Here is a 27,221-nt window from a genome sequence, read left to right as displayed (position 1 = left end):
CGATAGATACGAAGCCATTCCATAGCGACTTTGATAGTTTTAAGATACGATAATACAGATTCTTGGATTATTTTCGTGAAGAATACACAGTTTTCGCTGAAGATAATCTCCCGGGTCATATGTTATACATAGCACATGTCACCGCATAATGCTACATTTTCATCCCCTCCCTAAGACATAATCTGCTTTTCAAACGGTTTACTTTTATAGCGTTTCATTTAAATATCGAAATAAGAAATATTACGATGTCGTAAAGGGTGGGATGTCATCATCCGTATGTATACGGTATGCCTTCTGTAGGGCAAGCGGTTTGTTTTTGCAAATTCCTAACCTACGATCAAAATTTTCATTACTGTTTATGCTACGTATAATGTCAAGCGTGTATGAGGTTTTGTTTAGTGAACATTAAATGTTATGGCTGCTTTGTTGATTCACACATTCTGTTTGAGTTTATAGGCTGCAATAATATTTTTTTCGGTAAATTTAAGGCTACTTACTACATTCAGCATTGCTGAGCTTTCTTATATATAGTAGATGAATTATACTTGCAGATGTTTAGCTTTTCACTTTCCTTGCTGCTTCCCGAGATAACCCAACATCGACTTTAATGAGGACCTGCATCTATTTGCTTTCGATGGAAATGATATACATAAGTAGGTCTGATACTAATAACCCCTTAGTTGGCATAAAGTATGAATATGTCACAAGGTACAGACTTGTTTGATTAGAGCCCCAGTAACTAATACTCTCCAGACTATGCCTTTGAATCAACTGTCTTCGTTAAACTATAAGAACTGTCTCGCTGATGGTTAAAAAACTGTAATTTGAGATTTTCACAATGAGGACCGCCTCATATCGATACTTATCATAAAAGTTGAAGCCGATAGCATATACTTATTTTCAAAATGATTTCAACTGAATTTGGCGAAAAAAATGTTTGCTCCGCTGTTCAACTCTTCAGTGCAACTCCTTTCTACATAATCCCACCGAACAAGCAAATTCACTTCTCATAATAGCGATTTCAGAGTCTTAATCAAGTCCTTTTTCCTAATCTAAGCGGTTATTGTGGCCTTCATGGGTCCGCTTCTGTGTTCGAGTATTCTATTAAGTTTTATGTTAATTCAAACATTGTATTTGAATACTGTCCCTTCGAGTATGAAATTGTGAATATTTCAGAAGCCCTTCGCCGATGTTATTTCTGTCATATTGATTGTGTTTTTACCTAGTGTAAACCAGAAATATTTTGATTAAATTTTTAATCACCTATTAGCACGAGAATCAATAGGTCACTGAGAGTCATAAAATAAAACTTATATTTAGCATATTTTTCTGATGAAAAAAAAGACAAATTTTATATTTTGGATTTTTTGTCTCATTTTCAAAGAATCTGTACTTCACTTTCATGTGTGATACCCAATGCTGGGTCAGTGATAAGTCTACAGCAGTTGGTCACCACAAAATTAAACTCAAATATCGATGACTTACAGTTTGGAGATCCTGCTTCCCAATCTTGTGCAGATAAGACTGAAAGCGTCTGTGCGAACTTAAGCGCTGGGTAAAAAGATAGCCAGTCTCAGCATTGCTTCACATTCAGCCACGCATCTAAGTTACCTAAGATCCGCGGAGTCCATTTGCGTCTTGTCTCGCTTTACCAAGAGAATTTCCACTCACTTGGTTTACGTTGCGGTTTTTTACGAGCAGCCACCTTCCTTGCGCTTGCATATAGCTTTGCGCTCTTCAACAAAAAGGGGAAGACAAATCACTCCCGAAATTACTATCACGGCAAAACATCTATGTACTTCCGCAAGGCGTTTACCAAGTGCATCATCCCATACCAGCGCAATGTTTGCCATTAGCCGACTTAAAGCCGAAACTCCAGCTGCAGCCTTGTCCGCTGCTGCTTTGTTCAGCTCTTTGAGTTGAGCGTCAGTTCAGGGTACTTAACCGTTAGTTTGGACTCGGTTATCGACTAGCCGATCGATACGCGACGAGGGGGTTGAAATTTTCTTTTCAGTCGAGACGACTGCTTCGGATCTTTCCAACGCAAGGCTGAAACCATAAGGGCAACAGTGCATTCGGTCACAAATGCCGCCCAGGCGCGACTCTTCTGACATGTTAAGGCTTAGTAGACTATCGTAAAAAGCGTTCCAGATGTCCGATCCTAGGACTGATTCCTGTGGTACCGCCGACGCAGTCTGCATCGTACTTTGACTCTCTAGAAAGTAGCGTCTAGTGTGCCTTGCAGTGTTACGATGAGCTCCACCTGTCGAGCTTGGCGGCTGCACGCCGCCGCTTGATGAACCGCATCCAAGACTTGCATGCCATCATCCACTGTGAATCATTCTGCTTTAAAACTGAACTGCCTTTGGGATGAGTCCCCGGCAGCTCATGTTGCTTCAGCGAGTCAACTTCTGATGAAATTTTCAATCATTTTTCCGGTCGTATCAAGCATACAAAGTTGGTATTCAGACGTCAGTTCAAGGTCGCCTTCCGTTTGCTGATATGCCCGAGCCTTACCAACTTTCAAAGAGAAGGAAAAATGCTCTCTTTCAAACAAACGTTGAATGGCCTAACCGATGTTGGGGTGATGCCCCCCTCCATACCTCTACCGAAATACCATCGGGTCTATGACTGTCTCTTCCATCTCTTCTATAGGAAAAAGTGTATGAGACTGTCTCTTCCATCTTTTCTATAGGGAAAAGTGGGCAGCCCTCGGTGCCCTCCGTGCTGCTGTCATCATCTCTTACGAGGTGAATAGGAAATAGTACTCGTACAATCTGCTCAGCTTTAAGTGAACAGGAATTCCGCAAAGCCTTAATTTTTCGAATTACCCATTTATAATCGTGTCCCTACGGGTCCTCATTCATATCGTCAACTAGGTCCCGTCAACATCGAGTTTTGCGCTGCAGAGTATTCTTTTGATTCATCTGTACTCTGTCATTATGGTACGTACAGGACTCCTCCCGGTAATTTAAACGTTGTTTCAACCGGCGTAATTTGTGACACTCCTTCCGTAGTTCTGCTATTTCCGCTGTCCATACGTCCCGTCTTTTTTTATGTAGGCTCCGTAGGCTGTCGTTATCAGGTTCATAACTGAATTTATGACAGTGTCAGCTGCAGCTCCATCAATTCCTAGGAGCAGCTTCCAACACGGCCCAACCTTTCCCAAGGGCTTCGACCAATCTCCCGGTGCTCACTTTTGCTACTTCCACCCACAGAAAGAGCGTCGAGGTGGGGCACACCGAGAGATTGCGTTAACCATTTCATACGCGAGTATTGATGGTTACCTGCCGAGAAGGCTCTCAGAACTCGCCACCCGTCCACCAGCAGTAGCATTCTTCAAATTTTTTTTGTAGATTATAGACAGGAGGAGGGAAATGTGTTTTCTACAGCAAAGGAGGAAGAGGCTAGGAAATCCATCGGAGCCAGGTCCAACATTGGGATCAAGATCAGCCAAGGAAGGTGTAAGGAGAGGAATGGCCAGGGATTCGGAGCAGTCTGCAGTTAGAAGAGGCGTAGAGAGTGGAGTGGTCGAGCGAGAAAACACAGAAAAGAAGTACTTAGGTGCAGAGAAGGTCACACGATTGCTGTGGGGAATCTGCAAAACTGATAGGAGAAGGGAGAGATTGAGTGCGATTACAAGAATAGCGAGTGTGGCATCAAAAGTTACTGCAGGAAAAAGCGGCTTCGACGCTCAATAAGTATCTTTTATGCGCTTTTTTAATCATTGACTTTAATGTGGAGTGAGCAAGGTCGACGTCATTCTTAGAAGCCCGAAACTTCTTCCATAGTGCAGGTTTCAGCCGAAGGATCTCCATTGTGAACCAAGTTGGATACGAACGCAGGCAAGCAGGGGAAGAAGGAACATAACAGGAGAGGAGATCGGACAGGATATTGCAAAAGGTTTTTAGAGTGTTATCACACGTTGAGTTGCTTAATCTATGAACCCAGTTGATAGACGCTAAAGCTGAGTATCTACATATCCAATTCGTTTTATCCTTCCTGTAGCTTACAATTCGGGTTTATTCTGGCGTTTCTATTATTTGCAGTTTTCATCAACGATTTCTCACCCCTCAGCTGGCCTTGTTTGTTTGATGTTCGTTGGTGGCCTTAAACTACTACTATATAACCTAAACCCTTCACTGTACTTACATAAATGTAATGTAAATGAGTTGAGTTTGAGATAGCAAATGCTATCTCTCAAAAGAATTCCGAAAAATAAATCTTATTTACTAAAATATGCAAATTAACTAGTTTTGATCAAGAATCACTTGCTCAATGCGTTCTGCCAAATTCTCTTCTTTGTTCCTTCAGATGTCTTTTATACCAAAAGAAATTTTTCAAGATTTTATTTCAACTAGAGAAGTATTTGATTGATACACAATAGATTCAGATAGCGCGAGAAAGCATAAAAAAGTCTGCAATTCCACTCAACTTGACATAAATCGAACACATATCTCAAATTGACGCTCATACCACTTTCTTTCCCACAAAAGATGCGATAGCCCATAAAAAGGCTACTCTTTTATTCACCTTTTTAGCTTTCCGCGATGCTACATTTCATTCGTGTTACTTGTTCTATCTGTGAACGTGGCAACGTTATATCTGCTTGCCAAAAGGACGACTAGTTTCGACCGAGTAACCTCATTTGCATTATCGTCATGTTGTTGGCTTCATGTTATATTTGAAACGGGAGGCCGTCCACCGTTTCCATATTCCCATCGTACAGCCGCATCGGTGTACCCCATCTCATAAAAAATTTGAATAATTTAATAAGTGGCAATTTGATGATCCGTATCTATCAACTTACTTTCAAAGTGGTAGATGTGCACATACACGCATACGTACACACATTAGTCCATGCGGTTATAACCCTTTTCAAACCCCAGTAAAAACTTGAAAGCTGAGTGTCGTTTTACACGCACTAGAAATTTCCAATGGAGCTGGCCAACGAAATGGAAAAGAGCAACATGAAACTTTTACGCTGTAGCAGATGAACTTGTGGAAGGAGCCGGGCAGGACTTGTAGGCAAAAGGAGCAGTATCACTTCATACGGAGCCTGATAATCTGCTGTTTTGCCCCAAAAGTAATTTGAAAAAGAATGGAAATAATAGAATTGAAATCACCCTCGTCATCTTGATTTTTTCATCGCATGCCTTTGTTAGTGTTACCGAGCTTTCTCCCGAGGGAATAGTTGAAAGTCGTTGAAAGAAGCTGCCAGGAGTGCATACAAGCGCCTAACATGGATGGGTTCATGTTTCCCATTTGTTCCTGTTGAACTTTTTAAGCAAATTGCCGGATCTGCTCCCGTCAACTGCAGAGTATGAGGAAGGGTTGACTTCTGCCTTTTGTTTGGAGTCTCTCCTATTTGATAGGCACAGAATAGCCCGGTATCCAGGAGTTTGAGTGATGCCCTAGTCTGACCCCCGTGTACATAATGTCAAAAGCTTGCTCGTGTAAAAATGCTTTTCAAACGTCACACCCGACAACACTATCATTAAATGTAACGAATTTCAGATACGATTCGAAACGCTAGAAATAGCAACTAACGTTACTTACCGTTAATTTTCTTTTGATAGCTTCCACGGGCATTCCTGAAATGAAAGTGAGGGGCGGCCGAATTCAAATGGAACTCTGGAAATAAATGCGTCAGTCATCATTTACTGCTCGATTTTGGAAAAGGGAATGCCATTTGGAGCATTAAAATTGCAGAACCCAACGTCTCCCTGCTGTTAAAACTTGCACGTTAGCGAAATGGATAAATTTTAAATCAAGGCTTTCCGTCCAAAAGATTACTCCAATATTATATTCAATTTGTTGCATTTCATTCGCCGAGGGACCAGGGGTAATGCTGAATATTCGAAAACCTTTGAGGTGAAACCATGAAAAGCAAGATTAAGAGAAGCATTCGTAGGTGGCACTCAGTTTCGGGAACTGGAGTACAATAATATCGGCACCAAGCTCGGTAATGTTATCTTGAAATTAATTCCATTGTGGTTTCAGGAAATGGGAAAATCCTTTGTGAAATCTACTCGTTGGGCAGGGGTATCGGGTAGTTAAACATAATCAAATCGAAATCGAAGATTAGAGCTGCGTCACCACTGTATAGACGTCGTTTTTTACTGATATTTACGTACGGCTGAATAGTAAAAACAGAATACTGAATCACTGGGAGAATATTGATGTAAGTCTAAATATTTTGATTACAGCGGAAACAAAACTGAACTAGTATTTCTGGAATTATACATGAGCGGACCTTAGAACTCGGTTTCAGTATACTTTCATATAGTATTTTATAAATTCTTTCCTATTATTTGCTTTATAATTAAATCGAAAATATTGTAATTTACAATCTATATCTACTATGCTTAGTTAGTTAGTTTAGTTCAATGGGGGGAACCGCAGCTCCGAGCACTCAGGCCAATGTTAGGTCCATTGTACTATCCCCGTAAATTGCCTATTCAATGGCTTCCCGCCTACGGTGTTCGCAAGCTTTAGCGAATCTGAGAACATTCTCCAGAGGCAGAGAGTGGGCAAATTCTTCATTGGAAAAAACTCGCCAAGGTGTCTTCGTCTGAGATCTGAGGATGCCGGGCAGCTACATAAAAAGTGCAGGGCCGTCTCCTCCTCCTCCTCATATTGGCTGCACATAGCCGAAAACACTACCCCAATCTTTTCCATATAGTAGTTTAAGGAGCAGTGTCGCGTTAAAAGCCCTACTAGGGTTTTTATGTGCCACTTCTTACAACAAAAATGCCGCTCTATTGGCCCTAGGCTCCTTCACAAGGATTTTCGCTTGCCGGCAAGAGTCCAAATTTCTCCACTCGGTTGCGTGAATCCTTGCAATTTCACCCTTCAGAGTAGACTTAACAGTAAATGGTCGGATTCCAAGAGCTGGTTCTGGCCCCACCATTGTGGATCCAGATCCTCGGCGAGCCAGTCTGTCAGCCTCCTCATTACCGGTGACGTTAGAGTGCCCTGGTACCCACATCAGGAATGTTTCGTTCAGTCGGCCAAGTTTCAGCAGGACCTGATGACAACTCCACACAAACTGGCTTGATATGTCGTTGCCATTTAGTGCTGATAACGCCGCCCGACTGTCGGAGCAGATTCGAATCTTGCGACCCCTCCATTTTTGCCGCAGATATTCTTCTGCTGCCAATGAAATGGCATATATCTCCGCCTGGAATATGGTCGTCAATTTTCCGAGGGGTCGGGCCAGTTCTATAATCGGATTCTCCGAGAACACCCCTGCGCCCAATGCATCCTCCATGACTGAATCTGTGAAGATTATTATCTCTTTCGGTGACTACGACAGCGTATGTCTTTTCAAAGACGAATCTGGAAACCATATGATCGGTCGGCATCAGCGCTACCGGATGTTTTTCAAGGAATTTCCAGATAGACGCATGACCGTGTGATTGGCCGCCTTTCACCTCCAAGTAAATGGGAGGTAAATTTAGGATAGCTTCAAATGCCGCAGTCGGCGTAGTACTCATTGCTCCAGTAATACTTAGGCAACCAAGTCTCTGAATCAGTGTTAGCAGCTTGCTGCTGTTAGCAAAGTTCAGTCTTGGCCACCAGACGATGCATGCATGCATCAAAATGGGTTTTATTATGGATGCATACATCCAGTATATCCGTTCGGGTGAAAGTCTCCAGGTCTTACCTATCGCATTCCTACAGCACCAGAGCAATCTGCCGGATTTCTGAAATTGTTCCTGGATATGATGCTTCCACGTTAACTTGGAGTCGAAATGTACTCCTAAGTACTTGACTGTTTGTGCCAGCTGGATTTTCGCCTCTGCTAAGGTGGGTAGCGTATAGCTGCCCCACCTGACGTTCCTAGTGAACATAACTAGTCCAGTCTTCCTAGCGTTCACCGTGAGTCCATTGCGGAGGCACTAGCTGTGGATTTCATGCAGAATTGCATTCAAGCGGTCACATACTGTGTCCGCAAACTTGTCGGTAATTATTACGGCTAGGCCGTCTGCAAATGCTTGCGCGAAGACTTTTTTGTCCTCCTGGAGCCACAGCAAGGTATTCATTACCAAGAGCCACAACAGTGGAGAGAGAACCCCTCCCTGTGGGCAGCCCCTAAGACATCCTGCCTCAGTAGACTTTTGGCCGACCGATATGTGGATTTTCCTCCACTCTAGCATGTGAAGGATCCAACTGATTAGCAGCAGTTCGATTCCATACTGTCTTGCCACATTACAAACTGCCGCGAATGAGGCATAATTGAAGACACCTTCGATGTCCATGCATGCGCCTAAGGCGTATTCTTTTTCGGACATCCCCTTTTCAATTTTTACCGTTAGTTCATGGAGTGCTGTCTCCGTGGATTTGCCTTTCTGGTAGGCGTGTTGCCTATGGTGAAGTGGCCACTTATCTACTATGCTTAGTTTACAAAAGTGGGAAAATCGGTTTTGCATACTTAATACTTTCTGTGTGACCTAGATTCTGCCCTGATCCTGCTGTTTTGGGATTTTAAGACTAGGTTTTTTTTGTGAACAAATTTAGCCCAACATCAACATCGGCCGTTGTTAATTTAAATCTTCTGGACAGTATCAAAAGACGAAATTTTTTGATTATAATTTTATGTTTAAAGATTATTCTTCTGCCTTTTTATAATTTTGTTGAAGGTTGGAAGGTTGGAGGGTGGGAAGGTTCGACACGTACTGCTCATCCTGCCGAATAGCTTTAAAGCATTGTGCCGAATAGGTTTAAAGGATTTGGTGCCTGTGTAATTCTTCCTGCCTAAGCTGCACGGGAATAGTTTCTAACACTTTCTCTCTTTCTGGTTTCCAAGCGTCCATTGATTTCAGCATGAACTCTACAATATTTGCGGGGGATGAACGCCTATTTTCGACGGCCTCCAGTCTTGTTCGGTAAACAATAAACCTGGAGAAAAGAACCAACTATCCTCGAAAGAAAAAGGCATGGGCTCTGTCTTGGTTCATCAATGTTCGGTAGTATTCTCGAAATGGTTACAGTGATCGAAGAGACTTTAGTTGCTTCACCCTCAATGTGCTTCTTGAAGCTAAGCCTTTTATCGATCATTACTCCTAAGTACTTAAGCGCTGACTGGGAGTAAATTATTTGTTCACCAACTTCAATTTCCACAGTTGTTTGCTTTCTTAACTTGCTAAATAGAACTTCTTCTGTTTTACTTTCAGTAAATCGTAGGTCGCAAGTTTTTAACTAGCCATTGATCTGCCATATCGCTTCATTTGCATCAATCTTGATCTCGCCTAAGCGTTCTGGTACGACTGTAATCCTAACATCACCCGCAAAGCCGATGGTTGTCACGCTTTTAGGAAGTCATAGTGCCAATACTCCATCATAGATAATTGCCATAGCAAAAGCCGTAGTACAGAACCCTGTCGCACTCCGTAGGTTATCGGGAATATTTCCAATCAACCGTCCGAGTCGCAACATAGCTGTCTCGCCAGCAGAAATTCGAAAATAATGCGTGCATTTTTCACATCTAATGTTACCACTACACAGAATTTGCCTTTTTCTATTGCAGCCTGTACCAGACCAATCACCATATTAGTTGCATCGATGCCTTACGAAGTCTGAATTGCTTCCTAGAAAGGCCTCCTTCTATTTCTGCAATTGGTAATAACATATATGATATAATAAATAACTCGTTCGAATAGTTTGTTAACGGAATTGACCAAACCCAGTGGTTTATCTGAGTTCGATATGGATATCACATTTTGTAACTTCAATTGCCCGGTGAAATCTCCTTTTCTAAAATATGCCGTAAAAACTTGGGCAAACATACTTGGTGCTGTTCTGGCTGCTACTTTCAAGGCGATATTTGGGCTTCTGTTCGGCCCTGGGAACTTGTTTTCAGTAAGTTTCTTTGCTGCCTCCAGGGTTTCCACATCTGCCACTACAGAAACTTCGCCAGGGTTTACGTGCATTGCAGACTAAACTTGTATGATGAACATGAGAGAGAATGTCCACTATATTCTGTAGTAACTTTGGAGAAGTAATCGGTAGGAATGAATCAGAGTCAGCTTCGATACACATCCGTTTGTAATGATCAATTTTGCTCCTCAACTTTTTCTTCGCGTTTTTGTATTCCATGTGTAGCTCCTCGACCTCAGGTTGGTTCGTTCTGCACTAAGAGTATCTCCTAACTATGAGGCAGCTGTTCCGATATTCTTCGATTTATAAATTCTTTAGGCAGAGACGTAGAGGCATCACATGCCCACTGCAATTTTTCTTTGACCTGTAAAACTTTTTCTTGTACGTTTCTCCATAATGAAGTGTTTTCCACAAGTACCCCTTTAGACATTTCCGTATCAAATATGTTGGTTACCCATCTCATGCGAGGTTCGGAATATTATAGCCCGATGATTACTGTTTGTGTAACCTTTGTTGTTATGCCATTGCAGGTCCTCAGCTAGCGCATCACTGACGAAGGTGAGGTCCACCATCGATTATCATTCTCCTCTCCAAAAAGTGTTCCAGTCCAGAGTTCGCAAGTACCACATTCCACCATTAAAATATCTCTAGCAGTATTCATCCTTTTCCTCTTGCATTAGTTTCTCTGCAACCCTATTCTTCTGCCCATACGTTGAAGTCGCCCGCCATTATTTTGAAATTGTAGCGGTTTGTATCGAAGGATATTTTCTCCAGTAACAACGTGAATTTCTATAATGTGAAGCCCCTATCTTGGCACGTGTGAATCCGCCTCCCAGGTATTTCTACCCGTCTTCTATAGCTCGATTTTCACAGCTCCATATGGATGCTTTGGCTTGCTACCGGCATTCCACTCTGCCGATTTTCGTATTGTTCGCACAAAATGGCTACATCTATTATACATTGCTTTTCAACACGCTCTGGGAGACTAGATAGATCTTGGGCATCTTGGGATCTTGCGCTTAGCTGAAAGAACACTTATCGACGCTATCAGTGTGTTGCCGTTCAACCTCCTAAGTCGTAACACATTAGCCTCGCTCAATGATTGTAGTCCTAATTGAGACTGCAATTTTGCGCAAGTCTTGGATTTTGTGATGACTTCATCCATCTTGCACTCGATCACCACCGAATCTTTGCTCATTTTGACCGCCGCTGCAGCACTTGTTGATGCTTCCATTTTTTGTCCGTAATGACATTTTTACCCAGCTCAATAGAGGAGGTATGTGTTTTGATCCAAAACTAAGCACTGAAGAGAGCGACAAGTAGTTACAAAAATATGCGTATTTATATTTAATAAATCATTTTTAATAAAGTAAAAGGAAACGGTTTTTAAATTTCATTTTATATCAGCAACTTTAGTCAAACGCTCTGAAAGGAAGTTTTGTTGATATTCTCCAGTTAACGAATTATGGTCGGTCAGAATGGCAACGATATATCTGAATGTCTTCCTGCTTTTCGACAGTGTAAACTTTGCAGTATATAAGTAGATTTGGTTTTGGCAGAAAAAGTTTAATGTGTCTATAGGCATCCATACCCTACTACGTGGCCTTATGGAATTTATTAACACTCCAATTACTGCTTTCTGTCCCGGCATAGAAGGAATTAAACCCTCTTTTGATTTCTATCAAGTTACCGAGTTTAAAATTCTTAGACTTTTTTCAAGAATTTTGAAGAACCGCTAAACTTCCTCAACTCAAATCTGCTTGGATATCGCTCCAGACCTCGAAGTGCCTCTCCATCAATTACTGGTCAATCACTCAGGTCCTTGCTCTTAGGATGGCATATACTTCAACATGAAAGACCATAGTAAATTATCTCAAGAAGAAAATTGAGGAGTAGACCCCTGATCCAGAACATTCTTCTTTTTTTTACCGTCGGTACAAAACCCCTGCCATTCATTCTTCATCCAATTGATTTTCGAATGTTTGAAATAATCCAGTACGCACAACAGGGTGTGATTCGTCTAATTTTTTTTACTAATCTGTGATAGATTCCCATCATGGAAGCTGCCGTCTTGGGACGTTAGACTTGCCAATTTTTCTTATTTTGAGCGTGGTTGCTCACATAGGCACCAACTAACCACCCTTGAAATAACGAGTGGCACCTTTCCATTGGTCCACCAACGTAGTGAAACTCCTACTTCTTAACTTGGCTTCAAGTTAAAGATCGGCTATAGTTAGGCCTATTATTCAGGGAATGTTTATCTCCTAGGGCATACCACAACAGTTTCAATAAGTACATATTCTGTCTTGATTGTCACTTTTAGAGCCTTGCTCGGTCCTCACCTTTTGAAGCATATAAAAGCCCTCATCTGCTGCTGTGGGAACTTGGGGTTACATAAACTGCGGATACACCCAACAGAATAAGTGTCGTGAGCGTGTTTTGCAACAACTAATAGCAAGTAAACGCTTGGCAGGTTTTGCTTTCCAGTGAGGATATCACCTAATTTCCCTCCCCACTTATCTCTTACATTCTATGCTATTAACTCTTGGGGGGACACATACTTCTGTGATCTGGGCATAGTGGATTCCACTACATGGCGTTGGTTGCCCCTCCACTATGTGCGACCTATCCACTGATCGCCTTTTAAACAACACGGCCACGGGCAACTAGCCTGTGCGCCGACGAAATTCGTTGCTCGAAACCATCTGAAATCTGTGTATTTAGGAGATACAGCGCATATAAGAGTTGATGAAGGGTTAGAACTTTTGAATAACAGTGGTGGGAAAGGTCTCGAACTCTCAGGGTTTCCACATAAGTAGATATAGCAGATCTACACAGGCCGCAGAAGCGATGATAAATAGCTCTTTAAAGAGACCGTCAAGCCTAGAGGCTTTAATCCGTTTGAATGCAATTATGGCCCAGATGATTTACCTTCTATTTATATTTCATTCACAAGCTGAACTTCATCGGATGCGATACAGTTGAGAACTATAGTGTGTTCTTTCCGCCTGTTCAGCTGCTTGTCGACGTGAATGAGGAGTCGACCATTAACGTCCCTCACAGAGCCATCGAAAGGGTAACGGTCGCCATCACTCACAAAGATAAATAGAGCCTTTAATCCTTTTTGTCCATCGACGCGCTTCTGTGATTCTGCAGTCAGGTAGATTCTATGACGCCTCTTCGCACCGTGGCCGATGATCTGATTAGCACCCGAGAAAAAAACGATTTTAATGGCTGCTTAATTTTCGTAAATATTCTCTGGCGAATTATTTATGGTATCTGACTTGGGATCAGTAAAATGGCTATCCCCCTGTTGAGGGATAGGTGGATCACATAAGCAGTCGATGTTGAGCTTCGGAGGTCGCAGCAATAGGCAAATGAAGGCAAACGATTGTTAACGGATGATTCTTTCGAGGTCGACGTCTCCACCTCTCTTTCTATGCATATTCAGAAGGGAATTCCTAAATCTCCTGCTTATAGCAAAGTAATCAATCTAATTGCATTAACTAATATTATTGAAATCTGTACGCTAGAATAAGAATCCATCCAAAAATCCATGAACATCCCACCTTTACCTCTCTGTCTGCAAGACCGTGCTTCCCCATTACATGTCCGAGCAAATTGTTGCGAGAGCCCACCTTGCCATTCAGATCATCCAATCACGATCGCAATGCCACCTTTATGAAGCCTCTCTTAAACTGCATGTAATTACTGGTAGAAAGCATCCTTCTTCACTATATCGGAAATATTGTTGCTGCGTAACACTTTACAGTTGTAATGCTCCTTAATCTGGACTGAAATCTTGCAATCAGAATCCTGTCAGAAACCGGCCGCGAAGCAAGAAACGCACCTTGCGGTTGGCGTCAGAAACAACCCAATACCGGATTCGCGTGTGCTACCACTTGGCTTTCCAGAGTACAAAAGTGGAGTGAGAAGTACTCTCCGGAATCCCAGCATTTTACTTCGCTTAAACTTTAAACCTCAAGTAGTCGTCGAGTATATCACTGACACCTTGTGCAACAAGCAGGGAAGACTGAGTGTATTCTCAAGACGCATAGGGCGAAGGTGGAGTATGTAGTTAACCCTCAATCTCAATTGCAGCGCACTATTCTTAATTTCATTACTTCATTGGTGAAGAAGCATTTAGACTCATTCTGTTTTTAAGTGGAAAGATATCATATATTCTCATATATTGAGTAGCAGCCAGGCTTAGGTAAAAACGCTTCCTTATTTCTCAGGAACATCGAGAACCTTCAGAGAATGGAAAAAACGCTTTTTTGGGAATTGAAGCGCGGTATGTTGATATATCCTTCGAAACAAATGATTTGTTGAAATTGGCTCTATAATCTGTTTTCCGTTTTTCTGTGCACATACAACAAGACACTCTCATGGCCACCAGAAGTGTACTTTACTGGCTAGTTTTGCTAAACTGTCGATAGCCCAATAACTGGCGCGTTTCTCATCCTCACGCTGTTATCCATTTCGTTTAAAGCCTTAGTCCACCGCTAGGCATCTTAAATTAAATTAAATTATGAATAGATCACTGAACTTCATTCAGAAATCTGTATAATGATTTATTCCGACTCAATGCACACAATTACAACTTTGGCATCATAACTTCAATGTTTCTGCCAGCTCTAAATAAATGTAGCCAAACACCATTAACATGGTAACTACTTTACGTAGCAAAATATTGGATTCACCAGAAACAAATTAACGCATGTTGTATCTGACAAATGCATATGCAATCTACCTTCTGATTATTGCATCGCTACTCCCGCGAATTACCGGTTTGAAGTTGATAATGAATGTTCAAAGCGCTCCAGAGTATTACGACCCACATCTATGCAGGAAATCTGTTTCCCAGCAATATCAATAATCAAATTTATTCATTATAGTTTGATGGATGCTGATTGAATCCCAGGTGAGATTGATATCGGCGACCAGGACATCCTGATTCTCGTTGAGGTTATTCTTTATGAATGATTGCTTCATGCACTCATATTGGAGCGTCATGTTCGATTCGGGGTTGGACGGCTGTGTGATGAGTGTTGTGTGACGAGCAGGGTACGACGCATGGATGTATTCTGAAAATTCTAAATTCTGAAAGTGTGTCAACTGGGTGTCCAATAACATGCAAATATTGTGCGAATACCAAATCAACACATCAAAATTTAGGTCCGAACATCGAAAGTAAAAAATTCTGGTGATTTTATGTTGCCTAAAATTAGGAATTTCAAAACTCGAAGGTGGAACATTGCATTTTCTGGAAAAATATTGATTTTGTATAAGAGAACATTAATTTCACAGATGGAAGAATCAATTTTGTTTCCATTCTCTTGGGGCCTGACAAATATATCTATTTTGAATGCCCTGATTTCACCATACAGTATTTCTTGCGATTTTTCCTAAGAAGCATATGTGTATAATAGTAGTAAGAAAGGTCACGTAAATCCACATAGGATATGTGTGGTATTAGCCCCTAGGGGTATTGTCACATGCAGTGAAGGTTCATAGCATTCAACTTCAACATATCCCCCAAGGAACTGTCTTTCCAGGACCGTAATTTTAAACTTTGTTGATTCAAATGCTTGAAAGCCAACTCAAATCTTCATGCGTTCGTTTATTTTCATCTACATATCTTTGATGCATCAATCCACACGAGTTCGCAGCCTGTCAAATGAATTTGTGTAATGCACTCTAACCAGTTAGAACTCGAGTGAAGTACATTCCATAAGTCAACTAATTAGAAAACTGTTAGGGTCCACTAACCAGAAATAACATTTAATATTTTCTAAATATCAGTCATCAATCATTAGTTGATTCTGCGTCGATGCGAAACAACCCATTGCAGCCCCAAACAAATCAGAACCAAAAGCTTGGACCAAAATTTTACGGATCTAGAATCATAGTTACCCGATCATATTGAATTTAGATATAAAGACCAAACATTGGATATTCTCGGAAGGAAAAGGCCCACTTCTCGTTTTTATCGGAAAAGATAGACTCCTACTCCAGAACCCTGTTCTGTTTTTGAGCCATCGGTATCACCTCAACATATACCGCCAGGCATTCTTTTGGTTCCCGCTAGTTTTATCGGCGTTTTAGAATATATATTTTCCACGGAGAAAGGCAGAAGTCATTACAAAACTGGATTCGATTTTTCTCCTCCTATTTGCCAATACCTCCAAACGAATTAGTCTATGAGCTGTTCCCATTACAGTGCAGCCAGAATTATACAATTCTTAGCACTGGAGCTGGCTTAAATTCAAGACTCTTTTAATTCACTTTAAACTACCAATAGCATGATAGGAACATATGTTCACATAACTATATGAGGTCTAAGTTTCCATATCGAGGGGAAGGGATATCCGCACAGCCCATATATTGTAAGCGTTCGGTTTATCCTTTCCTATTGTTTTAAAAAAGTTTTTTATGTAAAATAACCCCAGATATTTTATTTCTTTAGAGAGTTGCTACATCTGAACAGTCACGGTCTTAGGAGTTTGTGGCATCAAAACGGCGCACCAATGCGCTAATTGGGCTCCTCGGAACGGCCACTGATACCTACCTACCTACCTGCTACACCTGTTCGAGGGCACGCTTTTGTTGTTTCTGTTATCAAGTAGCGATGAATATCTACTTCAGTACATAGTATCTCTGCATTAGCATAGCATGGATTTACTTAACTAAAGTGGACAGCGTTGTCCCTGACAGTTTCAAAAATATTTGGAAAGACATACAATTGCAGCCCCTTCACCATCGCGTACCCGTCTTTCATAGTTGTATCTTCTATTTCAGAAACCAAGGAATCAAGAGCACAGGTACTAATTTTTACCCAGTGTATGTGACCTTGTGACATGCGAATGTCACATTCTACCAGTCTGATTAGGCATTTCAGGAGAATTTTAAGCTACTGTTTTTGAATTTTTTAGGTTCGAACGGTCATCTTTTCCAAACTTAGGTATGAACTTGCCTTAACTTCCTGCCAAAAGCGCTACACGTCGCTCAAAGCAAGACATGCTAGAAAATATTTCCTTTAAGTTTCTCTTGACACCCTATGCTCTCTATCCTCTGACTGCATAGATCCCATGCCTGGTGTTTTGAAATTCAAGAATAATAAGCCGTTTTTGTTGTTCACTTGTAACCACCGTTCCTAGAATATTCCAATTTTTTGAATCAGTTTCGTAATGAAAGATTTGCTGGAACCACTGATTCTCTCCCTCTCACTTCTTTCACTTGTTCTCCCGGATAGTGTACCTCCAAGAACTACTAGAAATGTCATTCGGTTTTCTTATAGAATTCACAGCCTATGTCGGTGTGTGAGGTTCTGGTGTATTACTTTATAGACAGTATTACGCGTGTCCGTATATTGCGCAACCAGAAGTGTGATGCTCGAACGTTTCCAATGAAAATACTATAGATTCTCTAAATCAGTTTTATAGATAGGTCATCCCTGCGATGAGCAGAACTAGCACTGTGGTACAATGTTTTGATGAAAGAAACTTCTTAAACAGTAACAACTGCCGGAAGAGTGAGGGGAGGAAATTTCCGAGGGATAGTAACCCATTCACCCCACAATCAAAGATCTCATTTGAGTTTCCCAAAAAATTTGAAATAATTAAGACTTTTTTCTATTCACTAGTGTTATTTATTGGTCTTGCAAAGCAAGTCTTAATTATTTCAAATAATTTCCCAAAGATTTTTTACCTAGTAGCCGCAGCTTGACCCTAGGTAGAGCTGGACAACCATAAAGTATTATAATTGCCTTCCCTTCTTCCTCTTCTCCGCAATTTCGGCAATGCGAACTGTAGTCTGACCGGATGATCTCGTGTAAGCCATTGTCGTAAGATTGCACGAAATTGCTTGTGTCTTTCCTGAAAGTTCTCATAATCGGGTCTTGATCTATGAGGACCAAATCTTCCACTATCTGAAGTCAATGGTTGTTAAGCAGTGTGAGTAATTTCCATCCTTAATATTCGTCAGCGGAAAGGCAGAGATCCGCCAGGCCAGCCCGTCATCGCGCTCAATCTCCTCTATATTCCTGTAACGATTAACCCAAAGAAAGGCAAACTTGCGGCATGACCCTCCATCTGTTTAGGACATCCCTGAAGTGTTACATAAGCCTGGAAAATGTCGTTACTGATATGAAGCATTAATTGCCGTTTGCCTGTTGGTAGGAATGACTTTGTTACGCTCGGGGCTTAAACCATTTTCTAGGCATCAACATGCTTTCACTATTGCTAGTATCTGCGTTTGGTATGCACTGACGAATCCCGCAAGATCGGTTACATTGTGCGTTTCCGAGAAAATCCCGCACGGACTTCATAGACCATCTTTGGTCCGTTTGTGATGATTACTGTTTCATAACCTTTCAACTTGTTGGCGATCTTCCGGAGTTGCAGAGGTTCTTCTTCAGACTCAGGTTTTCTGATAGAATTGCACCCTACAGGGTATTCAATGTGTAGATCTAGGGAGATGAAAGACATGCAGGAGCACATTGAAGGCATCTGTCGGGCTGGACTGCAGAGCCCCAGTAGTACCTGCACATGCTTGTTTCTATTGTATTTCCTGCTCAGCGCCGCCAAGTCAAATGGGCAGCGGGTTAGCTTAACCGATGTTGTGCGATAACTTGCGATATAACGGGGCAAGTTCACCAGTTCTGTTGAAGTATTTAGTTGGCATATTCAGAGCTCGAATATACTAGTTTGTACTCGCCACTGGACGATCATAGCTTACCTGTGGAGTTTACGTTGTGTATGGCATGCGGCTCGTAACAACTTTTGCAGATAGTTTGCAGACGACACTTGTTTAAATGATTTTTTGTAGATTTATCGTTTGTTTCTTGTTTAAAGCGGTTAGTGCAACAAACTTCTCACATAATTATCAATATCAGCGTACAACTTGATAACCCCCCAGGAACGGCAAATGCAGCTCGTTTTTAGCACGTAGACCATATTTGATTGCGTAACCATGCTCTCTAATGTCATTCGTCAGCTACGAAAGGGGGTTTATTGTCGCACAAAGTCAAAGTGTGGACAATGAACCTTCTCGGAAACTTCTTCTAGATATATGGATATGAACTGAGTTATTCCTCCCCAGATGAGCGCATTGAGAAAATGGCCTGCTACTCTTCTATGACTGTCGTCAGAAACTTTTTCCAATTTCGGGTCAATATGATGTGCACGTCCGGCATTAATAAGGTAGGTATGCGGGGCGCTATCAAAGGCCCTGGTGTAACCGCTTCTAATTGCCTGTAATACAACTACCAAAACGGTAACGAATTGCTCTTTGCTTCCCTCGATCGAACTCGGGGCAGAATCTGATCACGACGCACATATTGTTCCTTTCAAGTAATCGGTCTTATGTATGCTGGGTTCTATACCGTGTTTTACTTAAAGAGAAGGTAGGCAATCGCTATAGTGAAAAAGGGTGGAAATTTCTCTGCCCGACTAATGACCTAATGTATACCTTGTTGCAACTTATTACATACATATACTCCTCTACCTTTTCTAGTAGGAATCCTACACCGGGTCCAATCCAGAGTCCCTCCAGTTCTTCGATTTGTTAATGGCCCGTCGAAGAGGAAGCTGTTCAATAGCAACGCAAAATTCATGCCCCGCAACGATAATCCACTCAGATCAAGGTAGGCTCGAAATTCCGAAATTCATTGAATGATCTGGACAAACTTGACTGGTTCCGCCCTTAACTTACCTTCAGAGTGTATGACTTTATCCATACCGTCACAACTGCCTACGACTGCATACAACAGAAATTGTCTCTTTGGATGTGCCGACGTGGGAATGGTAAAGTATCGCCAAACTCTTCGCACTTTTACCCGTCTGCTGGCGTTGATAGCCTAATGGCGACCGAAGCACCACAGAAAACAGATAATAGTAGTTCCGCTCCTAGAAAATCATTCTGAAATTCAAATGAGTTCAGCCCGATGATGGGGAAGAATGTTTCTACGAGCACTGAAATTGGTGCACACAGTATTGTTGATCCTAACCCCTCTGCCCTAGGGACTTTTGGTCGTCAGCTTCCACGATGACCTCAAGTCGAAGTGACGGCCAGGAAGGAGGTAGGAGTAATTAAACGATACTCGTCAGCAACCCGCTAGACATGAGTACTTTTTACGGTAAACGCTAGGCGATTTTTTCCACCTAGCAAAAGGCGATATGATATTGCATCTGCACCTGCCGTTGGATTTGCTTAGTAGAAGCTGCAGCAAGCGTAGCCTGAAACACTGTGGTCACCTATATTCATTTAAATCCATCCCATCTTCTTTCATAACCTGGCTTGAGACCAGCTAGAGCGGAGTTTATGTATCTTTTTACATTTTTTCAGATACGTTAATGTTCAAGGTAAATGAAAGTTGGTTTACTGTCTGCGCTTTTTTCAGAAACTATTCTAACTATTGACACTATACGGAAAGTCGGAACTAGGGTTCGTTCTACTATAAACCCACATCATTCTACGATGGTTTCTATATATGTAACCGGGTAGTGTACATTTCTTACGGAAGTACTTCCATTCGGTTATTTGAGGTCCTCCTCGTTTTTCTGATCAAACTCCCCGATAAGGACACCTCCAGTATATGATAGGCCTTGAGATGCGAAATTATGGTGGGAAAGCATTCACCAGTGCTATGTTAAATTTTCACTGTAAGGGCTGAAAATGGGGGGGAATAAATCTACGATGAAGTACCTCCTTATCTGGTATATCATTCTGATAGCTATTAATGATTTTATCTCTAAGGTATTACCGGACAACAGCTCTGCCTCTTGCATATTGTTGTCTGTTAGTCCTTCATGGGGAATAACGTGTCAACCAGGCCTGCACGAAATCGCTCGCCGTTTTTTAAAACAGTTGCCACCAGGATTATGCCCTTCTGGTCAACGGTAATCAACCAGATGATTATTCTCCCTATTAAAGGATTCATTGCAGAACCTACTCTTATGTATTCCCTAGTTTTCTTAATATTGCCCTGCCATCATTATACGAAGACCTACTTTCATCCGAAGCTCATTTGGTTCTTTTATATTATATTGTTCTATTTTAGTGTGAAGTTCAGCTATGTTCTATTCGGCTTCACAGTAGTTTTACCCAACGACCCTCTAAGGTGAACATTGCTACGATTCTTCTTTGGCCTTTGTCCCGTTCATAAGCGGGGCGGGCTCGTCTTGGTCAGTTGCGTCAATTTACTCTGTCAAAGGATTGATCTGGATGAAATCGCGTAGCTTTCAAATCACCATTAAGCGTATCAAGCCACCGTTGTTTCGGCGGCCTTTTGTTTTTTTCCCAACGGTTTCGATATTCAGAACAAACTTGGCAACTGAAAAAACGCCTCCCTCACAATTTTTCAATGATCAGTTCAACCTCTTATCAACTGCGGACATCCTCATTTCAGATGTGATGAGCTTTGCTTCCATTGAGACTGTATATTACTCTATTTTCTTTTTTCAAAATCAGGCTTGGACCGATTCTCTCGTTTATTAAATTCAAAGCCAAGTGTAGATGCAGCGCTTCTTCCCTAGAAACTAGTCGTGAGAGACGATATCTAGAAAACCTCTGTAGGAACCTGAAAATCCGGTCATCAAGCTATAGACTATCGAAAAGTTACCCTACCAGTATGGCATGCACAAGCATATTCCTCATTGTTGGCTCGCCCTTTTCGAGATTTTACGTGTGTATTGTCTGGCGCTCAATACGAAACTCAAATTCAGCTTTAACGAATTTTTCCCTCCGAGTAGACAGTTGCCCAGATATATGTATATGCGCATACTAAATTAACTCAGCATTAAAATAAATGCTCATTTTCATTTATATTTGAAAAGAAATCATTTATTGAAGCTCATTAGCACGATGTGCATGCTTGAACCCATTCAAATACCATCCACAAAACATGTTAAAAATACTTTTTACGCTACTGTGAGCTTCTATGTACATATGTACGTGTATGATTAATGAGAGCTCAATGAAAAGACAAAACAAACAATGACGCGAATTATGTAATTGTAATCGACAACAATTTATTTCTGTTGTTTCTTTTATTATTATGCTGACCGTTGCATAATTGTGGCCCAGAGATTCGAACAACAAATTTCACGACAATAAATAAATGACAGTTAAAGGCATTGTTGACTACATGATTTTGCTGTAAACGAGTACGACATTCAATCTATCCCCGGGAGAGTGAACACCGCTACCGCCGCTGCCATTCGCAATATAATGCAATTGAAAAACGCTTGACAGGGTCACAGGTTTGAAGCTACGGTCGACGTCTGAGCTCCACGAGGTCACCGTGTTGGATTATACCTTTCCGCTTGCGCTAGCAATTATCGCGAGCAATGAGACCCCATTATGTCCAGCCCAGCAGCCGCAGCAGCTAAATGTTGGACAGCCGACAGCTGGCAGCGACCAATGAGTCCGACGAGCAATATGTACTCTGCACTTTGTTGATTTAATTGAACTTAAAATTAGAAAATTGTCTAGTTATGCCCCGGCGTGCCAGCGAATAGACTCGTCACAATTTGCCCTGGTTGTCAGCACAACGACCGGAAATCTCATTTGTCTACTTGTCCAATTATAAAAGTATAGGGTTGGGAATCCTTAGGATATCGAATGGTGTGAGCTGCCTTCTTAGAGTGGAAACACTCAGCTTGTCTCGGAAATAGATACATCTCGTAATTGTGGGGTAATGAGTTTGGATTGGATCAAGAAAAACTGAGATCAATGCTCGTCTGTACTAAATGGCCAAATAAACTTGTTTACTTCAAATACTAGGGGATTATTCTTAAAACTTTTCACTTTCACGGCAAATTCACTAATGTTATATGCATACGGAACCTTAATAGTTCTAATAAGTACTTGCGTCACTCAATTCGATTTTTCCATACTTCATACTTACTACCGACATTAGAGTATCTTTAATTGCTCGCTCTGCCACGGCCACAGTTTCTTTTCGCTGTGGAATAGCTGAGCCAATACAATGCATTTCAACTCCGCTGACATTCATTACGTTGCTACACATGCTGAAGATAATGATGAGCTTGACGCAGCAAGGTCTTGTACGCAGCTACGACAAGACCTTGACCTTAGCCTCATCATAACTTTCAAATCTTCAAGACACTCCAGAAAAGTAATTCAATGCACTTAAATCTGAATTTAATGTCGAGTAGACATTTGAGATATTGGAGACATTGATAGCTACGAATTACTAATGATTTTCTCAATATTGTTACTAATTTCGCATTGGTGAGATATTGTTTTTTATTGGATTGTCTTTGGAGTTTTTATCGATTATGTTTTTCAAATGCCGCGTATGCATAAATCAGTAATGGAGAGGAAGCTATAATTCATCAGTTGATTAGTGCAGCGGCCTTGCCGGCTTCATACCCACACTTAGCAGTAATTGCTTCCTCAAGATATGACAGCAAAAAGATTCAATAAATGCTGACATTTCCGGTTTTTACATTGCAATGATATTCCCCAGATTCCAAGTGAATCAGCGTTGAAGCTTTTTTCATTAGCTGCTGGTTTTCAATATTTATTTTAAGAATAATATTCTTAGCTCGGGAATCCTTTAAAGAAAGATTTAAAATTAAAAGTTAAAGACTATAACCAGATACTCTACTTCAAACAGATATAATTTCTCTTGATACCTTAGTATAAGGGACGACCCGAACTGTAATATATGAATATGTGTGTACATAATAAAAAGACATTTAATAGGAGAGCTACTCTTTTTGCAATTCAATGGAATGCAAATGCAACTGCAGGAAATGGAGAAACCAAAACGTTGATTTGAAACTGGCACAAGTTTACAAAAAGAAACTTTTTCGTTATATCAAGGATAAATATTTCTAATTCGATTAAGAGGGAAATCACATCAGAAGGTTTATTTTCACATATTTTTCTTTTGCAATTTTTTCTCTGAGAAGAATTAATTTTAATTCATTCATACTTGGATATTATATTAGTCATACTTCGAATTACCCTTCAGATTTATTTTAATAATTTAAGCTAAAAATATAGCTTCTGGCGAAACATAAAACTGTCTATCTATTATACAGCTTCATTTCATCATCATGAACGGAGCAGTAACCGGTATCCGGTCTAGGCCTGCCTTAATAAGGAACTCCAGACGTCCCGGTTTTGCGCCGAGGTCCACCAATTCGATATCCCTAAAAGCTGTCTGGCATCCTGACCTACGCCATCGCTCCATCTTAGGCACGGTCTCATCTTTTTTTTCTACCATAGATATTGCCCTTATAGACTTTCCCGGCTGGATCATCCTCATCCATACGGATTCAGTCACCCGCCCACCGTAACCTATTGAGCTGGATTTTATGCACAACCTGACGGTTATGGTATAGCTCATAGATTTCGTCGTTATGTAGGCTACGGAATCGTCCATTTTCATGTAGAGGGGCGAAAATTCTTCGGAGGATTCTTTTTTCGAACGCGGGCAAGAGTTCGCTATGTTTCTTGGTAACACCCCAGGTCTCCGAGGAACACATAAGGACTGGCAAGATCATTGTCTTATACAGTAAGAGCTTTGACCCTATGGTGAGACGTTTCGAGTGGAACAGTTTTTGTAAGCTGAAATGGGCTCTGCCCAAGATCTCGCGCCGCCTGCTCGATCTGGATAAAGGCAGTTTGTACGCCTCGGGTGGTTCTTCCCATGATGTCGATATCGTCAGCATAGGCCAATAGTTGGGTGGACTTAAAGAAGGTCGTACCTCTTGTATTTAACTCAGCATCACGGATCACTTTCTTGAGGGCCAGGTTAAAGAGGACGCATAATAAGGCATCCCCGTGTCGTAGACCGTTGTTGATGCCGAATGTTCTTGAGAGTGATCCTGCTGCTTTTAGCTGGCCTGGCACATTGGTCAAGGTGAGCCTAGTCAGTCTTGTCAATTTCGTCGGGATACCGCCTTCATTTGTCAAACTTAAATTTCGAATGGAATTCTTTAATTAGTCACGTACACGACCACTAATTAACAACGCATTCAATCAAGTAGAATACCGGATGTAGGAAAGGTGCTGCTGGGGAATCCTGGATTGTCCTCCGATTCACGTAGATCAGAATCAATTTTTTTGCTAATTTAAATAGAACCTGCGAAAATCACAATATTACTAACATACTACCATTGTTTTCGTTTCTTCGGATTTTCACATTTCATCGGCATGAACCTCTCAATAGTCTAGCATTTAATTTCGGTTCGTTAGCGATGAAGCTAAGCGTAGTAAAGAATGTATTCATCGTACTAAGAAAATTCACCGATAAAGCTGAAGCTTTGGCCAAATTTCCAAGTTAGTTGTGCGCACAAGCAAGATAAAACAACCGCCCACGTGGTATCCAAAAACGTACCAATCGACAATGGCGAAAATTTGCACACTGGTTTCAAAAGAAAACCCGTTAAAAGTACCAACCACTGATTTCCAGTTCGATGTAATTCCGTTGCCGGTAGGACCTGCCAATTAATATTTTCCATTTAGTGTTAATTTCCCGAAATTTTAGGGATGGTTGTTTTGGTTTTAGATCCTCCTAGCTTTTGAAGTGAAAAAGAGAGTATGTCCCTTCAGGAAGTAACTATATGAAGATTTTATTGTAGTTATTTGTGGGCTAGTAACCTCTAAATTTTGAAACTCTACTGTTCGGATAGGAATAGACCTCAGGACAATGACCTTTGGCTATCAAAAACCGACTATCGCTGGTTTCTGGAATGTGCGCACGCTCCTCAACAACGTTAGTGAAGATCCACGGAATCCTCACTTTCTCCAAGTTGAGCGGAAATTCCAAGGATATAAACTTGACATTTTGAGTTTAAGCGAAGTCAGATGGTGAGGCTCCGGTGAATGCTCTGCTTCCTCTTGCGGCAATGTGCTTTTCTACTTTGGAAAGCGTAGTAGTAGTTGGCGCGAATCCGGTGTCTGGCTACTATTGACGGCTACCGAAAAGTGCGATCTCTTGACCTGCGAGCCAGTTTCTGACAGACTTCCAACTGCTGGATTTCGGTCTAGGTTAAAGAGCATCACAATTGTACAATGCTACGTTCCAACGGAGACCTCCGATGTAGTAGAGAAGGATGTTTTCTATGAGCAATTAAATGCGGTTCAGGGGAAACTTTCTAAAGGTGGTCTGGACACCAAAGTAGAATCTGAAAACATCTTGCTCGGAAATGTGATGGGGAAGGACGGTTTTAGCGAAAGTAACGATAATGATGGGAGGTTCGTATATTTTTGCCTCTTTCACCGCCTCGTCATTGATAGCACATTGTTCGAGCACAGACAGCCTTAATGTCAATTGGATTTCAACTGACCGGTACTTACGAGCAATCAGTTCGACCACTTCGCGATCAGCGGTAGATTTTGGAGTTGTCTTCTGAATTTGCGTAACAGGACAGGCGCTGAAATCGACATTGATTACCACCTGATGGTCGCTTAAGTTCACTTACGTGTTGAGTAACACGCCTGAGAATATCAATGAGCATTAGGCCGCCAGTAAAAATGCTCTTTTTTCGGGTGCTGCACAGATCGTCGAGCACGTCCCGAAGTGGCGTCATAAGATCAATGAACGGAATGGGTTGAAGGCTCTACTGACCGCTGCGAGTGATGGCGGGCATGACGCACTCGAACTCCGATACCGAGCGAAATCCCGAGAAGTCCAGCGTAATTGGAGAGAATTTGCTATTGCGCTGGTCTGAGAAGCAGAAGATGCCGCAGATCGCAGTGGTTTCAGAACTGTACGAGAGAATTTGCATGTGTCGCAAATCTTTGTTAATGGTCCTTTTCTCAAATAGCTCATATTCTACCCAATTTCGTGACTACATAAAGGCTTGGCAAGTTTGGCAAAGTTTGGCAGTATCCTCCATTATTGTAACTTCTTTTAGGGTTCTTTCCTATATAAAAACTTACACAGCATGGAATCCTTTTCTTGCTTAACTTCCTTAATAAATTGAAGGAATAGATTCACCATGGAAGGAATTTTAAATCGAACGGCCTATATTTTAGTTAAAGTAATTTATTGTTTGTAATATTTTGTAAATACTAATTTCTATAATTTCTCCTTTCAGGTGAGATTAAAAAATCAACCTACGTTGACCAAACATGCCGTAAGTATAAGCGCAGTTTTCTGGCTATGCTAACAAATAGACATGGTTTAGTACAGTGGCCTGTTTGCGTTATCATATTGGAACGGAATATGATTGTCATATGTTGTTCCTAGCGAGTTTTCCCTATTCTTAATGATTGCTAATTGTCGGTGAATTCTACTAGATGCATATGTATTCATATTGAAGTGGTTACGTCAGGGGACAGGATACGTATCAACA

At 41.3% G+C, this 27,221-nt stretch overlaps 1 protein-coding gene across 3 annotated transcripts in view; it reads left to right on the top strand.

Moving 5' to 3' along the window:
- The window catches only part of LOC119653268 (cytoplasmic polyadenylation element-binding protein 2), a 575,423-nt gene that overhangs the window by 362,301 nt on the left and 185,901 nt on the right, over positions 1-27,221 (top strand). The gene's annotated exons all lie outside the window — the stretch shown is intronic.

The sequence above is a fragment of the Hermetia illucens genome, chromosome 3, assembly GCF_905115235.1.
Source record: "Hermetia illucens chromosome 3, iHerIll2.2.curated.20191125, whole genome shotgun sequence".
In the NCBI taxonomy this organism is placed as follows: domain Eukaryota; kingdom Metazoa; phylum Arthropoda; class Insecta; order Diptera; family Stratiomyidae; genus Hermetia; species Hermetia illucens.
This window is presented reverse-complemented; position numbering and strand designations above follow the sequence as displayed.